Source organism: Melitaea cinxia, chromosome 20 (assembly GCF_905220565.1).
Source record: "Melitaea cinxia chromosome 20, ilMelCinx1.1, whole genome shotgun sequence".
Classification (NCBI taxonomy): domain Eukaryota; kingdom Metazoa; phylum Arthropoda; class Insecta; order Lepidoptera; family Nymphalidae; genus Melitaea; species Melitaea cinxia.
This window is the reverse complement of record NC_059413.1, coordinates 13,982,421-14,000,611: the sequence shown is the minus strand read 5'-3', so window position 1 is coordinate 14,000,611 and position 18,191 is coordinate 13,982,421. Positions and strand designations below refer to the sequence as shown.

At 34.8% G+C, this 18,191-nt stretch overlaps 1 protein-coding gene across 1 annotated transcript in view; it reads right to left on the bottom strand.

The window, feature by feature from the left end:
- The window catches only part of LOC123663231 (GAS2-like protein pickled eggs), a 98,627-nt gene extending 93,216 nt beyond the window's left edge, over positions 1-5,411 (bottom strand). Inside the window, exon 1 of the mRNA XM_045597924.1 lies at positions 5,261-5,411. The gene's annotated coding sequence lies outside the window, so the exon portion shown is untranslated. The remainder of the gene's footprint in view (positions 1-5,260) is intronic.
- Between the last annotated feature and the right edge of the window lie 12,780 nt (positions 5,412-18,191).

The window sequence follows — 18,191 nt, the reverse complement described above, 5'->3', positions numbered from 1 at the left end:
ATTTAGCAAGATAATTAATAAATATAAAAATTTAATACACAATTTAACTGAGGTAGGACACAGGAGGTAATTTCCCGCTAAACATATGGAGCAGCCCGATTGGGGAAGTACCGCGACCTTACAGAAGATCACAGTTAAACAATACAATTTTCTAGCAGTGACCTGTTCCTGTTGGTGAGTAAGGTGACCAGAGATCCTTGGAGAAATTGGGGATAGGGTTTGCAACGTGCTTGCGATGCTTCTGTTGTTACAGACGTCTATAAGCTACGGTAATCGCTTATATACCATCTTGTGAGCGGTACCCTTGTTTGCCGACCTAGTTACATAAAATAAAAAATAAAAAATTGTTTTAAGGCTATTTACTGTTTTTGCAAATTGGAACTGATGTGGTGTAGTGGCTCCTGCGCCATATACGCATATAAACATCAAAGATTTGCGGCTTCGAATCCCGCTTCGATATGTTTCATTAAAGTAATATCTTTATCATATTATTTCAGTTGACATCATTCGTATTTATAGGTCATTGTTAATGAGATTATTCGTAATGTGATACAGACGGACAATATGCTTAATCTTATTAAGGATTTGATATATTAAAGCATTTACAGATAAAAAGTATGAGAGAAAGAAGTATAAGGGTATTATTTATAACCGGATGATCTAAACGACCCGTGTTGTTGACTCAGTAGAAAACGGTTATTAAGACCAGATTGTAGCGGTTACAAATTCGAGCTGGTTATTTGTTGTGTGTTTTTGTCGTCAAAGGAATATTGAGTCAATATGTAAGTTTCTTAATTCTGTTTTATGTAAATTTGTCAATCTGTATTTGAACAATATGGGGGATTCAGATTTGAGGGGATTCTTATATATTTAATTCGCTTTTTCTGTAAATCTAATTATTCTATGTACATATATTGATTGATTAAATCTTATATTTATATATCGGTCACCAACCCGCCTAGCCCGCGTGGTGACTATGAGCAAAACATGAGATCACGCCATTTTTGGCGCGAACTTGTGGAGGCCTATGTCCAGCAGTGGACTACGGATAGGCTGAAATGTGTGTGTTATATTTATATAAGTGTAAGCTACAATAATTGTGTTTGCTCACAAACGAAAAGAAAAACCGACTTCAATTACATCAACCAGCAATACAACAAACACAAAAAAGGCAATTAAATACACATTGTTGAAGGTAACTCAAAAAATATTAGTCAGATCTCGATTAAATTTAAATGAGACTTAATGACAACCGTCGCCTTTCGATTAAAAAAAAATATCAAAATCGTTTCGCCCAGTAAAAAGTTTTAAGGTAGCACAGATTAAAAAAAAATACAGTTGCATCGATAACCTATTCCTTTTTCGAAATCGGTTTAAAAGTAAGTTAAGTTGCGGTTAAACTAAAGCTTATAAGACGCCACTTTACTGTACTGTACTGTAAGTACTGTCAATCAATCAATATAGAAATCAAGGTGAGGTTAAAAAAACATGGAAAGGTACCAAAAAAAAAATTGCGTTTGTAATATTATTATTTTTTTGTCAATTAAAACTGTTTCCTCGTTCGTACGTTAAAATATTAAACGTAATTGACAACAAAAAATATTATTAAAATTTACACTTCGAATTAATGACAACTTAAAAAAATGTTTTTGTCAAAACACAGGAAGTTTTAAAATTAGTGAATTCGATTTTGTGAAAAAAAATGATTATACGAACGAAATATATAAATAATACATAGATACCACACCATACCACAGAGTATGTAAATGTTTCGAAAAAATCGACACATTTTTTAAAATGTTTTTTTTTTTTTAATGTATGTATTTAATTTATTGTAGTTTTTGCTACCTTTCCTTTTTTCTTATTTTTTTTTGTGAATGTAAGTTTTTTAGCTGTGTGTAAATGTGTGTATCTTATACGCTTCAGCCTGTAATATCCCACTGCTGGGCATAGGCCTATTTCCCCATGTAGGAAAAGGATCAAAGCTTAATCCACCACGCTGCTCCACTGCGGGTTGGCATAAATTCCAAAAGTATATTCAGAGAGATTCACCTCATGGCGAAATGAATAATTTCATTTCATTTCTTTTCCAAAGACATATACTTTTTCTGTCTATTTATTTATCATATTTCAATTCTATTTATTTATTTACTAAGCGACTACCAAAAATCTCATTTTTTTTCTAGTTATATCGATTTTAATATTTTTTAACGGTTGTTTGTGCTTGATTATTTGATATAATATAATTCATTTAGAATTACATCAACGAAAATATAGCTAGCCGACCAGATTCTAAATATAGCCTATATTTTAAGTTTTATAAAGTTTTACATTCGAGCAAAATTTTATTAAAATCGGTCCAGCAGCTTCGGAGACTAGCCCGGACACGTGACACGAGGTTGTTATATATAGATTAAAAAGAAAATATACTTAAAAGATATTTTCCACAAGCCCCTATGCGTTTGTGTGTGTCCCCATGTATATTTTAAATTCGGTTGAATACCTCCTAAAGTGCGTGTAACATAAGCCCCTAGTTAATTGCGCGCGCGCCTCGTCACCATTCATCGGAACTCTAAAGGAAATACAAATGGTCGCTCTATTTCAAGGACCGTCGAACTCTATCAAAGGGGACTATTTTTGAACCGAACTTTATAATTATAAATATACATATATCACTCAGTATGTCTGTACATGTGACATATAGGAAGGATAATCATTGAAAAGTTAACAACAATATCAATTTTGTTTTGCTATTGAAGTAAAACTTTTTTACGCCCGTTCGGCATAGAGAGTAAGCTGGTGATTGCGTGACGAGAGCGTTACGAAAAGTGTGATCGGGAGAGGCGAACGGAAGTTGAGAGGGAGATACAAGTCAGTGAAGATAGAAAGAGAGAGAGTTACGTTTCGTAAGATTAACTTCAGTTGTGTGATGTAAAGGACACTCGTGTTATATTAAGACGCATGAAAGCAAGAACATACTTAACAAATGTCAGCAAAATACCTCATAAACTCATTCAGTTTTACTGGAGATCAGTGAAAAATAAAATCTAAATTAATACAAACATACGACACCTCTACTTACCAAAAAAAAAAAAACAGAAAATTAGTTTTTTTTTAATTTTATTATTATAACCATTTCAATATTTTAATTGTGTGTCAATTGATATAACAGACAACGTTTTGCCACGCGGTTTTACTCGTAAATTCAAATATATACCTAGTACCCAATAATCGCAATATAAACACGAGAAGGAATAACAAAATTGTAACTATAATTACGTTTCCGACTGCGCAAAGTAAACGTTTCCTTTTTGGGTTATGTTATTCGCATGTATAATAAAATTCCACAAACGATATTGAAATATTCTAAAAATAAATTCAAAGCATTGCATAAAAACACAGTTTATAGTTTTGCGGAATTTCTTTCCGATTCTTCTCTGCAGAATCTGAAACTGGTAGCTTTTAAAAATAATAAAAAAAAATATTTGTAAACTGGCAATTCTGAGCTGCTTTTGAACCTTATTTAAATAAAGTTATTTTTGATTTTGATGCATGTCTTAAAAAATTATTATTTTGATATTTGATACTAATTATTATAAAATCTTAAGTCGCTTTTAATAAATCGACTGTCCCTACGTACAGTATCGAAACTGAAAATTTTCTATTTTTTTATTGCATGAAAAAACTACTTTTTATGTATATTTTCGAAGAAGAAAAGGGAAAATGCTATAAAACACACATAAAATCACACTTTTTAATGAGTTTATACTCATTATCGATACTTAACAAATCAGTCAGTGTAAAAAATATAAAGTGCCTTTTTTCAATTTCGATATTATACGTAGGGACAGTCGAAATATGTCTAATATATAATTCTACTATTAATATTTACAATTTTAAAGTGATCTTGTCATTGTAAAACATAATTTATTTATTTATTTATACATGAGGATTTATTTATATATGATGATTATTTATAGAGATTTTTTTATAGAAGAGGGGGCAAACGGACAGTTTGCTCACCTGGTGGTAAGTGAAAACGACATCCACAGACACCCGCTACATCAAAGGATTAGTAGGCACGTTGCCGGCCTTTAAATACCTGCATTTTGGTATCTTCATTATAAAATGCGGGGTTAGTATAAGACGGACTTTAACACAGAGATGCGCACTATTTTATCCATTTTTTTCCTACACATAAAGAAAGTTTATACTGTGTGTTTATACTTTGGTAACATCTTGCATGAAGTTTAACGTCAATGTATTTAATATGTTTATCTGTAAAACTATAATGTTTGACCGGTTTGTTTTTTATGAGTACCATTGAAGTTTCTTGTTGAAGCTGAAGTATCTATTAGAACTCTATAATGAAAATATATTATAAAAAAATAAACATTTGTATGTATATTTATAGGGAAAAAGTGTGTGTACTTATATACGCCTACATACGTTATAGTTTGTTTTTATCCAAAGTTTTTTTTTTTTTTTATAATATTGCAACACATTTAAAAATAACTCTTTTTTTTAATAATATTGCAATTTTATATCTGTGAAACATTTATTTTATCCAATGTTAAAATAATAAATAAAGTTTTATACGACTTTTAAAGTAATTTTTATAAATATAAAAGTATAAGAACGTAAGTAAATACATTTTAACTAAGTTTTTAAATGATGACTAAATTGTTTAATTGGATGCGGGCGAAGTCGCGCGAAGTACTAAGTTAATTTACTTAATTAACCCTTCCGCTATTGGCTTTACTTGAGTAACTACAATTAAGTAGTAAGTGAGTACAATTTACTTAAATTTATAACATAATAACTCAAAATGTAATATTATTAAAAGTCTGAAAAAAATATTCTTTTCTGATTTTGTTCACAAACATTTCTTGTTATAAAAACATTATTAGTAAAGTAGTTAATAAAACTTAAAATAAGAATTATAATTATCTTATAATTTTTTGTGTTAAATTTTAATTTCCGTCATTTTTGCTTTTACGATTTATTTCCTTGTAAAAAAAATATAAACTCGTACGCTACGTCCGAATAGCATTAAAATAAATTACGATAAATTAAATAAAATAATTAATATTCAATTTACTATCGAAGAGATTAATCACTGACGCAATATCTACATTTTATCCGCATGCGATAACGAACAATTTGTCCCGCGAGGTATAAATTGCACATGTTATTTTTTATTACTATAATAAAAAATAAAAATAAAAAACACATAAAAATAATTTTAAAATTATCTCACCTTTGATAAAAAAAAAGAATCTTAGTTGTCACAACATCCACAGAATCGAAAAATAAAACTTAAATAAAAAACACAACACTACGAGTACACTCGATAGAGAAGCGTCGTAAGTAACGTCTTACCGCCACGAGCGCTAATGCGATACTAACTTGAAAACGTAGCTTGACTGCGGTGGATGCGCGCGCGCAGGTGGCCTTGGAGAATGCAATTTCGAGATTTATCTCAATATTGTGACTTTTTTCCGATCGAAACGTGTTTTAGAAATGTCCTTGACAAAACCTTTATTGAAGCGGCTACCTGAATGGGGTTCTGGACTGATAGTGTGAAAAATATCAATAATTTAGGTTTTACTAGCCGTAAAAATTGATTGAATAGTATAAAAAAAGTTTTCTTAATTTATCCTAAAACTAAATAAAACTCAAGCGTATATCAATAAAACATAGTTTTATTTAAGTGTTATCAATGTTATGTAGCACATGAATTTTAAACAACAATCGAGGCAACTTAGCTGCTAACTTTTAATAACCCTTGGCTGTCGGTTTTAAATCGGGCAGATCCTATACAAAGGGCCATCTTGTCTCTACTCATATAAACGTAATAAAATTGATACAATGAATGTAAAATTTGAAATAGTGGTGCCCTTACCAAAACTAATAAAAATGTCGATAATTTTGATAAAAACCTTTCTCTATTAACCTTCCAAAGTTACTTCCCATTTTTTTTGATATCTTTAAATTATATGAATGTATGAATTTTTGTCTAATATAAATTGTCGGTAAACAAGCGTACGGCTCACCTGATGGTAAGCGATTACTGTAGCTTATAGACGCCTGCACCACCAGACGCAATGCAAGCGCGTTGCCGATCCAACACCCAATTCTCCTCAGGAGCTCTTGTCATTTACTCACCGACAGGAACACAACACTACTTGAAAACAGTATTATTTAGCTGTGACCTTCGGTAAGGTCGAGGTACTACCCAGACGGTCTGCTCCGTATTTTGAACGGATAATTTCCTCTGTGTCCTATTTCAGTTCTAACAACTCTAACTCGAGATCAATTTAATATTGTTTCGCTACAGATTTACAATTGCATTTTGACAGCAATAATTGCATTTCAACACAGTTCCACTACCACCTTGGAACTTAAAAAGCCGAACGATGGCGGGATAACCATCCAACTGTTGGCTTTGAAATACACAGGCCGAAGACGGGCAGCAGCGTCTTCGGTGCGACAAAGCCAGCCCTGCGGTCACCAACCTGCTTGCTCAACGTGGTGACTATGGGCAAAACACATGGGTTCACGACATTTTTGGCGCGAACTTGTGGAGGCCTATGTCCAGCAGTGGACTATATTAGGCTGAAGTGATGATGAAGTGATGAATTGCATTTCAATCTACTTCTCTTAACTTTGTTATTACAATGTTTATTTATTGTTGAAGGTTATTGATAGGAAACGCAAACTCTATCTTGCCTCTCCACTTAACGAACTAAGCTCATTAAGCACAGCCAATTTAAATATTATTTAATAATGCTGCAATTAACATTTATGGTATATAATGAGATGGCTTTTTTATTTCAAAATACAAATGAATTTACACTACTTTACTTCAACACTTGTTTTTATATTTCCGAAATTTGTAAAGGAAATGAGCTGATGGTCTATCGGTCATGATTTTGATACCCGGCCGTGATAAACGTTTATATGAGTGTATACAGATTTCTGTCGTGGTCTGGATGCTTGTGATTTTATTCTATGGATTTCCTAAACTCTTTTGAGTCCGGAACTCAGTATCCACTTCACACTGTGGGCCTTTGATTCTGAGGCGTTTATTAATCTTAAGTAAACATTTATAATCTAGTACAATCTCAACCAGTAAATTCAGAACATAACAAAAACATTTAAATGGTCTAAACATTTGTCATAAGCGAGTATGAAACCTGCAACCGCTTTCGCAAAAGCATATCATATACGGTTTTTATAATACAACGAACAGACAGACATTTTAATAAATATACATATAACAAAGTAATAATTACATCGTTATAATAAAACTCAGTTATCAATCTACTTTTACCATTGTGCGAGTAGAAACCGGCGGTTCACGTGAGAGGATTGTGAGCATTAATTGATGATTGTTTGCTTATAGCTTGGGTGCGGTTTTATGAGGGGAGTAAACGCGAGCCACGAGCGTCATATCAATAACAAAACAACTTAAAGTTTTTAGACGTCACCAACAACCACAAGTCTTTATGATCTTTAAAATAAAATTATGTATTGAAAAAAAAAATTAACAAATGGTAGATGATACCCTTATATAAAGTGTTCGATTTCTATCTGCTTTCCTTCAAATGGTGGGTTCTGTAAGTGTAATAGATAAAGTGAAACGTGGTCTATAATACTTACGATAGCAAACTAAACATTTTTATTAAGAAGAGATCCTATGTCAGAGATTTGAAATCATATATCATCAATACCAACATCAATTGGCTATAGAAACATTTATCTCAAACGAGGACCAAATCTGCAACATCTAAACCAAAAACTAGTTGCTAGACCAACACATCATCAAGTACAAAAAAAATATTTTTTTTTTCTATTTTTTATTTATTAAGCTTTATTGCACACAAAAAAGAAGATATATTTTAGAACAATTTGATACAAAAACAAATAATGTATGCAAAGGCGGCCTTATCGCTTATAGCGATCTCTTTCAGGCAACCTTTAATATAGTAGTATAAAAAAAATATATCGGTAAAAGTGCGCAATCAACAACGCAAGTTTGTATCACACTGCACACATCATCATTATCATCATCATTACAGCCTATACGGTCCACTGCTGGACACAGGCCTCCACAAGTTGACGCCAAAAACAACGTGAACTCATGTGTTTTGCCCATAGTCACCACGCTGGGCAGGCGGGTTGGTGACCGCAGTACTGGCTTTGTCGCACCGAAGACGCTGCTGCCCGTCTTCGGCCTGTGTATTTTAAAGCCAGCAGTTGGATGGTTATCCCGCCATCGGTCGGCTTCTCAAGTTCCAAGGTGGTTGTGGAACCTTTTTATCCCTTAGTCGCCTCTTACGACACCCACGGGAAGAGAGCGGGTGGCTAAATTCTTTAGTGCCGTAGCCACAGCACAACATATCACACATAATTAAATCAATTTATGATAACTAAACATAGTAATATAATATTATAATATTCATACATTTAAACGTTATTCTTTATTTATATTGCCTTAGTATTCTTAATTCATTTTGCTTCATTTGAAAATACGTGTGTACACATTCACGTGCTACCACGAGGGCAGCAAATGAGCCTATTTTTTTTTAATATATAGACTAGCGCTTGACTGCGATCTCACCTGATGGTAAGTGAAGATGCAGCCTAAAATAGAGCGCGCTTGCCTAGAAGATGCCTGTTCACTCTTGATTTTAAGATACCCAAGTTATAATTATTTGGAAAACTTTGCCATTCCAAATTTTTCGAGATCTATGGTTTGGTTATGGTTATGGTTGCCTATGGTCTGCCTGATAGTAAATGCATTACAAACGCGTTGTTGACCCATCTATTACCATCTACAACTGAAAATTTACGCTTACTCACCACAGGAACACAGCACTACTTGAAAACGGTATAATTTGACTGTGGTCTTCTGTAACGTTGACATACTGCTCTAGTCAAGCTGCTCCAAATTTTTAGAAGGATAATTCCGTGCCTTATCTTAATGTCTCTAGTATATGTGTATATTTTTTTCATCTATGTCGTATATTGTCACGTACCGAACGATATTCGTTGAACAGGAGTTTATCAAAAATCCGGCTCTCCCTGTCACGTACAGTGTAACCGCAGCATTACGATCTTTGATCACTTTCGGTTTCAACAATGGACGAGATATTGACTTACGAATGACTTTACGATGTTCGTAATTAAAATGCATTACTTTTTCAGCTACTTTCTGTATAACGGGTAACAAGACTAGTTGCGCCTCGTGTATTTTACAGTATTTCGTAATAAAGACGTAATATAGCCTGTGTTCGTTTGATAATAAATACGATATGTTGCTTTCATATACTGTGCAAAGAAAGAACAATTCATATTAAAATATATATAAACATTGTACAATTGGTGGTCTTATAGCCTTTGAGCAGTTTATTCCTGACCAGCATAGGATGATAATAGTTCACTTTATTATACACCAAAACAGAAACATTACTTACACACACATATATATATATATATATATATATATACATATGTTTTTTTTTTTTACTGAAATTAAAATTTTTGTTCAGTTCTTTCTCTACAAACATTACATTACATACATACACTACATTACATTATATTACATACCACATTTGTATTGGCCATACAGGTGTTTACCGTGGTCTGGGTGTTTGTGCAGTCCTTGTGGGTCTCCCCACCGTGCCTCGAAGAGCACGTTAAGCCGTCGGTCCCGGTTGTTATCATGTACATATAGATGTAGATAGCTACATGTAGATAGCGATCGTTACTCATAGTAGGGAATATATCCGCCGACCCGCATTGGAGCAGCGTGGTGGATTAAGCTCTGATCCTTCTCCTACGTGGGGAAAGAGGCCTATACCCAGTAGTGGATATTACAGGCTCACAAAGGTTAGTAACGGTGGACTTATCTCTGGAAGAGATCTCTACCATCCAACCTGTGATAGTGAGAACTAATGCCATATGCAGATACTTGAAAATAAAAAGGTAATTAAATAATATTCATAACATCAAACAACACATACTACACACACATAAATTCATATTACACCCACCGGAAGAGAGGGGGTGGCTATATTCTTTACTGCCGTAACCCCACAATAAGATTATATTTTTATATAAAATACATACATAATATTCAATACACAATAAAAGTAATTACTAATGAGAATATTATCTAGACAGAGATAGGATAGAGATTGGCTAACAAAACACACTCCTACATAAATAAGGCCTTTATTCATTTAAACTATAGCTGATGTATAGGGCTATATACAGTCAATTACAAACGTCAAAAGTCTAAATCACTATCACATTTTTTTTTATACCACTAGGTCGGCAAACAAGCGTACGGCTCACCTGATGGTAAGAGATTACCGTAGCTTATAGACGCCTGCAACACCAGAAGCATCGCAAGCGCGTTACCGACCCAAGCCCCAATCCTCCCCAGGAGCTCTGGTCACCTTACTCACCAACAGAAACACAATACTGCTTGTAAACAGTATTATTTAGCTGTGATCTTCTGTAAGGTCGAGGTACTACCCCAGTCGGGCTGCTCCATATTTTGAGCAGGAAATTCCTGCTGTGCCCTACCTCAGTTGATCACATTAATAAATTCCTTCTTTAAAATGAACAAATTCCTTACGACTAATGTAGTATATATGTTTTGTTGGTGTCAACAACGCTTCGATAATTTTCACAAATCGTATTAACTTATATTGCGGATAAGATTGTATTTATCGTTTTTATCTGTTTATCACTAGGAGTCTATTATTAGCTCAGTCACGGACTTATACACGTGCTTTGTATTTATCAAATTATCAGAAAAACATGTTTTACTTAAAGGATAAAATAAAGGTTATGTTTTTGACTCAACGGCTCCTAAGATGATACTCCTATATTGAATCATAATAAAAGAAACGCTTTACACTCAACGAACTACAATATTTTCTTCTGTGTCGGGAGTCCGGAAAAACACACAATATACAAGCACAAACGCCCAGACCACGGCAAACACCTATTAATGTACGCCATAAGCGGGGTTCGATTTCGCAACCACCGCAACAGCCGCAATCCCGCGCTGTGACCGCAGCGTTAACGTGTCGTCAAAATTAGACTGCACAACACGCAAAACTCATACACAAACTAAGCTAGTGCATCTAGATGCGTATGTAACTGTCATATGCAGAAATTGACTCTATCCTACATGTAGAAAGAGGCCTATGCGCAGCCTTTGAATGGTACAGGCTGAATCAAGTATGCAGGGATCAATCAAGCAGCCGCTTGCTGTAACTTATAACTAATTAAACTTCAACCATGTACAAATTTAGTATAGCATCACAAAGCTGCGGTCTCTGCCGAGCACGTTTTATATTTTCAAAGGATTTAGCAATGAAAATAATATATTCATTTATAATATAATTACACTAAGCAACCATTGAAAAATTATCAAATGATCAGAATATAATTTCCATTTCTTTCAATTCAACTCGATGCTGTTTCTGTGTGTGTCTGAATTCTATTCTATTCTGTCACCACGGTAAGTTCATTGTGAATATTAATCCCATACTAAATATTTTTTAAAAATCCGATTTACATATAATATAATCGCATCATAGTAGCGATATAGTGACTTTTCAATTGCATATCAATAATTGATAATTTATACGAATGAACATATGCATTCCTTATCAATCATCGCGTCATTGACAAGTATACTCTATAAAAGCAGTAAAAATGTTACCGACCAAGGCGTGTACATGAGAGGTTCTCAAAAAAATCGCATTTTAAGGATCTCTTATGTATGCTATAGAAGCCAAAAAATTTATTTACCTATATTTTAATTTCTGCCTGTATGAAGCTAAAAAAAGTATATAAGCAAAATGTCTGCTACTGTGTACATGTGTCATAAACCAGTATAGCTGAGGTTAAAGCACAGAAGGAAATATTACGCTCAAAATTTGGAGCCGTTCCACTGCGAAAGTACCACGACCTTACAGAAGATCACAACTAAATAATGCTGCTTTCAAGCCGTGTTGTGTTCCTATGGTGAGTGAGGTGACCAGAGCTCCTGGGAAGGATTGGGAAGAAGAATCAACAATGCGCTTGCGCTGCTTCTGGTGTCGCAGACGTCTATAATCTGAGTTAATCACTTACCACAAGGTAAACAGAAAGAAATAGAAAGAAAAAAAATACTTTATTTAATAGAACAGACATATCTTTCTTCTTTATTACCTACTAGCTGTAACCTGCGCGCGTTGCTACGCTTTTTATTTTTTTGGTCGTACCAACTTAGAAACCTTTGTGGGCTCACGCACAACACTTTTTTGAATGACATGATCAAATGCATAGTTTACGATTCTATAAAGGACATACAGACAAACATTCATTTATATGTCTATGATGTACAGAGAAATTCAAAAATAAACAAAAGTATATTCACGAGCTATTCCCGAACGTAAAAGGTGTTTAGAGTCAGGTTATTGAAGCTTCAGTATTTTCAGTATGAGTAACGCGGAAATGAGGCGCCGGCGAACATCTGCAAGTCCCACCCATTGGTTTTTGTTTTTGAGCGAATTTCTTTCGAGTTTCAAAGCGATAGTTTGATGACTTAACCACACACTTTTTAAATTATTTAATAGCACTCTTTCATAGGAGAACTATTCATTCGATTATTATGGTCGATTTTCGTTTTTATATAAATGTTATCGCTTAGATTATTATGCATCTTAAAAATCCCACGGGATCAGAAATTATGTGAGTAAATCCATGACGTTACGTCCTATAATCTTCTAGACACTGTAGTAGCCCAGAAGAAAGAGTCTCTTTATTAGAAGACAAGAAATATATATGAATTAAGTACAAGCATTTACGCAATTAAATACTTCTGTAAAGACACAAATATTTACACACACACACACACATTTAACAAGTCATTGATTGAAATAGAGTTTTAAGCAAAGTCAGAACTTTATTATATGTAAATGTTGGTGATAGTTAAGGATTAGTTACGCTTGTGACAGTAAACCCATTTTTTATTGTAAGCCACAGGATGGCAAATAAGCGTACGCTCCGACTACGACAAGCGGCTGTCATAGTCTGTGGCCTGTAACGCCAGAAGCACCGCAAGCGCGTTGGTCACCCTGCCACAACCCAGGAGCTCTGGCTACTAAATTCACCACAGGAACACAAAGTTAGTTATTTAGTTGTGATCTTAATCAAAAAATATATATTCGCTAATACATTCTTGATGCGTACGGCCAAAGAATGGAACTCTCTACCAACATCTATGTTTTCGGATAACTACAACCGGGGATCTTTAAAACGCGAGTGAATAGGTTACTTCTAGATAAGCGTCCTCCGTCCGTGAAATAGCGGTCAAACGCAAATCTATCTTATTATGAAAATAAAGATAAAATAATAATTATTATTATTAATATTAATAATAATATAAGGTGTGTACCAGTAGTAGTGCCTCAGTTTCATGAATGTCAGACATCGTGTGTCACGTCAGCGCTACTCATGGGCGAATGTATTTAGCTCGGGGTGAATTCTCACCGGTGCGTTGTGAAATACCCCGGTACGCTATTTAGAGCGGCGGAGGATTCGATTACCGCGCGACAATATTACCAAACAAAACGTAAGAAGAATCTGTTCGTTTTTTATGTAAAAACCGAACTAACTTGTCTTTGCAGTTAACTTGATTTTTCATCACTTCCTATTCCCTAATATATCTTCTACTTTGTAGATAAAAGACTTTAAAAAAAGGCTTTAGATAATTGAAGTCCGTAGCGTCGTTCTAAGTTATGGCGCGAGGGAATCGTTGTACATAAATATCTATAAATAAGATTAGAACATATAGGCCATGTACTGTGACATATTTTTTATTATTTTATTTTATCAATTTCCAAAGTAATCTTCAAAACGTACTAAAGGAACTGCATTCGCTAATCATTTCCGGTGCAGCCCATTCCCACATTCAAATTAGCTATATTTGGCAAGGATCCAGCGGACATAGTTTACGCTGCGCCGGCGCCGCTGAGGGCGCACTGAAAGGTCAAAGCCCCCGAAGTTATGTAATATCAACCACATTTAGAATAAGGGATCGAATTCCTGGTGCTAGTTCGTTCAAGCTTACTTTGTAAACGTTAAAATTATCAATTTATTATATAAAATATACAATTTTTATACAAACAAAAAATAATAGGCAAGTGTGAGTCATATTAAAATCCACATTCATACTAATTAATATGGAAAATAGAAGCCTAAAATTTGATTTTTACAATTTTCATCTGTCTGTATGTTTATCTGCGATTCACGCAAAAACTACTGAATGAAGTTTGATGTGATTTTTGCAGCTATATTGCTGGATATGGCTGATATCTAAACTAGTGCATGTTTCCTGTGTTGATTCAGGTTCACCACCTGATATATTAAGAATAAAATATAGTAATCATAGAGGGGTCTTCCATTATTTACGTTATCTTTTAGCAAGTTTTTGACCCTCTACCCCTTTGTTTATTCACCCCTTTGGTTATACGCGGTGAGCTCTTAGACTAGACAGACCAATAATCATTTTATCATAATTCAAGTACTGTGATACAAAGTTTTAGACAGACATGAAGGATGCAGGATTTTTGTTGCTTGTTTTTTTTTTGGCTTAGAAATCGCGCGGTCAACAAAAACTAAACACACGCTATATCTCTTACCATCCTGTGATATTACGTGATGTTGTTCCGATTATTTTTATTTTAAAATTATAGCATCGCGTTGACAATGAATAACAAAATGGGTCGCAAGTTCATATCCCACGCGATGTATTTTACGATCGATAATCGGGTCTAGGACAACAATAAACTGAGTAATACTTTCATATGTAAACTAAATAAAGCACGCGAATTCGCTTATATATACTTCGCTTATTTTTTTTTTTTTTTATGTCACTAGGTCGGCAAACAAGCGTACGGCTCAGCTGATGGTAAGCGATTGCCGTAGCTTATAGACGCCTGCAACACCAGAAGCATCGCAAGCGCGTTACCGACCCAATCCTCAATGCCCCCAGGAGCTCTGGTCAACTTACTCACCAACAGGAACACTATAGTGCTTGAAAACAATATTATTTTGCTATGATCTTCTGTAAGGTCGAGGTTACCCCAGTAGGGCTGCTCCATATTTTGAGCAGGAAATTCCTGCTGTGCCCTACCTCAGTTATGCTTATGAACTAATTTATTTAATAAACATGCATAATCTTGGTTTTGAAGAACAAGAATTATTTTGCTAGCGTGTATGCGCAGCTAGCCTTGTCCCTGACAACGCCCAAACACCTTGCAAACGCCCAGACCACGACAAACATCTATGGCCAATACAAACGTTTGCCGTGAGCGGCGATCCCATTATATGGCTGAATCGTAACGTATAAGGGTTTATACGTTACAATTCAGCCTGTAACACCCTACAGACATGAGGCCTTGGCCCTAAAATATAATACGCTGGTGTAGGGTATACTCGTAACCGGGGCGAGGTGGCGAATGCTAGCGCGACCCCATCTCGCCCCGCCCAGGCAGACGACTGCTGACACGTGATTTTTTTTTAGTCAGTAGGAGTCTGACATAACCCTCTGGCACCCCCGTGCCGGAGAGTATCCATGATGAATTAACCCCAAGTAAAAAAAAGGTGTACTCGTAGTGTAATCTGTAAGGCTCTTATCTACACCATGTAATGTAAACATTTCACAGGAATGCACAGGGACCACATGACAAGCATCAGCTTTTGATTTAAAGAAAATAGTAAAAATCGTAACACTCAGAGAAAAATCGAACTAACATCCTCCTCCTTTTCTGAGGTTGAATAATAAAGATTTTTCAATTTCAATATCTTCGAAGTGTATGCATTATGTACTAGTATGGTAGTATGCAATGTAGATAAATGTTGGATATGATCATGTCACAGACTAATGAGCATGTGCTATCGAGAAATGAGTCTCAGTCTGTTCCATGTCAAAGTGTAGACTTACTAACGACCTGTTGACAAGTAGACAAACTTCGTCTACAATGTCAGTGGTAAGTCATGACTGAGGGGACGTTGGACATTTGGGACATTGGCTGATATTATATAGTATCAAATAATAATATAATAGATATTTGAAGAAAGTGATCACAGTATTGGTTGCTTCGACTTCATTGGGCATAGACCTCTTTCTCCATGTAGGATAACGATTGGAGCTTAATCCTCCACGCTGCTCAACTGCGGGTTGGCAGAAATATTCCCAACTATGAGTAACGATTGCTATCAGGTATTTATGATGACAACCGGTACCGACGTCTTAACGTGCTCTCCGAGGCATGGTGGGGATACCCACAAGGACAGACAACCAAACCAAAAAGGAATATTTTTAAAATAAAAAGATCCATCCCGAGCGGATCGAACCCGCAAGTCTCCGGTATGTAGGCGGTAGCACGGCACACACACTACACCAGAGCGGTTGTATCGTTGAGAATATCAAATGCTTATTGAAAATAAATTTAGTTTTTATTAAAAATAAAGTTCCTAGAAAAAAAATTAAAATTAGAAAGATACACAGATGATAAATATGTGTGGACTTTGTGACGCTGTATATCATGCAAGATGTTACCAATTTTACAATAAAACTTCTACATTCCGAATCGGCGGTAGCTTTACTTTTAAATATGATAAATTAATTGAGTCAAATATAATAATTGTAAATTAACTAATTCAATACTAACAAACATTTTTAACGGTTTCACCCGCTCTATTTATGGTTACAGTTCTTGACATGAGTCATAGTGTCATATTATACAGCTAATGTTATTTAGATAGCGGAGCTCTGGAGTATATATCTATATAAGCTAATTAGTAATTACAACAAACAAATCTTTCATATCATAATAAATTTGGTTCATTTCTGCAAGAAGTGTTCTGTACCACTAAAATTTTTGGTCATTTGATGAGATCGAAGTAAAAACGATTTTTGTAACTTAAAGACCTAAATTTCCAACTGCATTTTAAATTTACATAAATTATTATGTCGTTAAAGTAATTAGAATAACAAATATTTCATTTAAATCGAAGAAAAAAATATCAGTCATAACAAAAAGGTTTCAAATAAATATATACATGTTACGTTTCCAAATATTCCGTTTTCAACGACGCCGACGCCTTGGCGATGGCACAGCGGTCACAACACTGACTATTACGCCGCCGATCGCAAGTTCGATACCGGTTCTTGGCCAATGTTTTGTATAGCCATACACGTCATGTTTGCCATGGTCTAGACGTTTATATAAAAATATCATATCTGTTTCCGGACCTCCGACATAGAAATAAATCCTAGTGAGTAACTGAGGTAGGGCACAAGGGCACAGCAGGAAATTTCCTCCTCAAAATATGTAGCAGCCCGACTGAGATAGTACCTCAACCTTAATGAAGACTACAGGTAAACAATACTGCTTTCAAGCAGTGTTGTGTTCCTATGGTAAAAAAGGTACACAGAGCTCCTGGGCGATTGGGGTAGGGTTGGCAACGCGCTTGCGATGCTTTTGATGTTGTGAGACGGACAGCTAGTGTCAACTGACAGATAAACACATAACAGAATTTTAGTAATAGAGTTAAGTTGTCATTATATATACACAGAACCCTAAAAACATTTAAAAAGCCGTTCCTAAACATGGCGCAAGATCCAATAACACACCACATGTCCAGTAAACAAACGACATCACCACTTGACCTAATAAATCCAGGTTCGACAAAAAAATAGCTTCCTCATAAGCGATCCTTTGTGCGCTCTCCCGTTATCCAGCGCGATACACATTACGTTATATTAAATAGGTTAACACATTGTCCAAGATGAAAGGTCACTCAGCGGTTATAAAGGTTTTATATATATATATATATATAAAGTTATGTCCACAGGCTTATAGTGCCCGTGCTTTTGTTATTCCGATTTTTAGTTTTATTACTGATCGTTTACTTGTTACACTACTGCAGCTTACATTAAGAGAACTAATTATTCTATCTTAGTATCCCTAATGCAGACGTGAGTCCACCGACCAAAGTTACGCTAACTTAATTGATATCTTACATGCAAAGAGACATAGAATTATATTGCGCCTTACTTTAAAGTAAGTAAGGTTATAAAGGTTAGGGTAAATATTTTTGTGCATAATGAG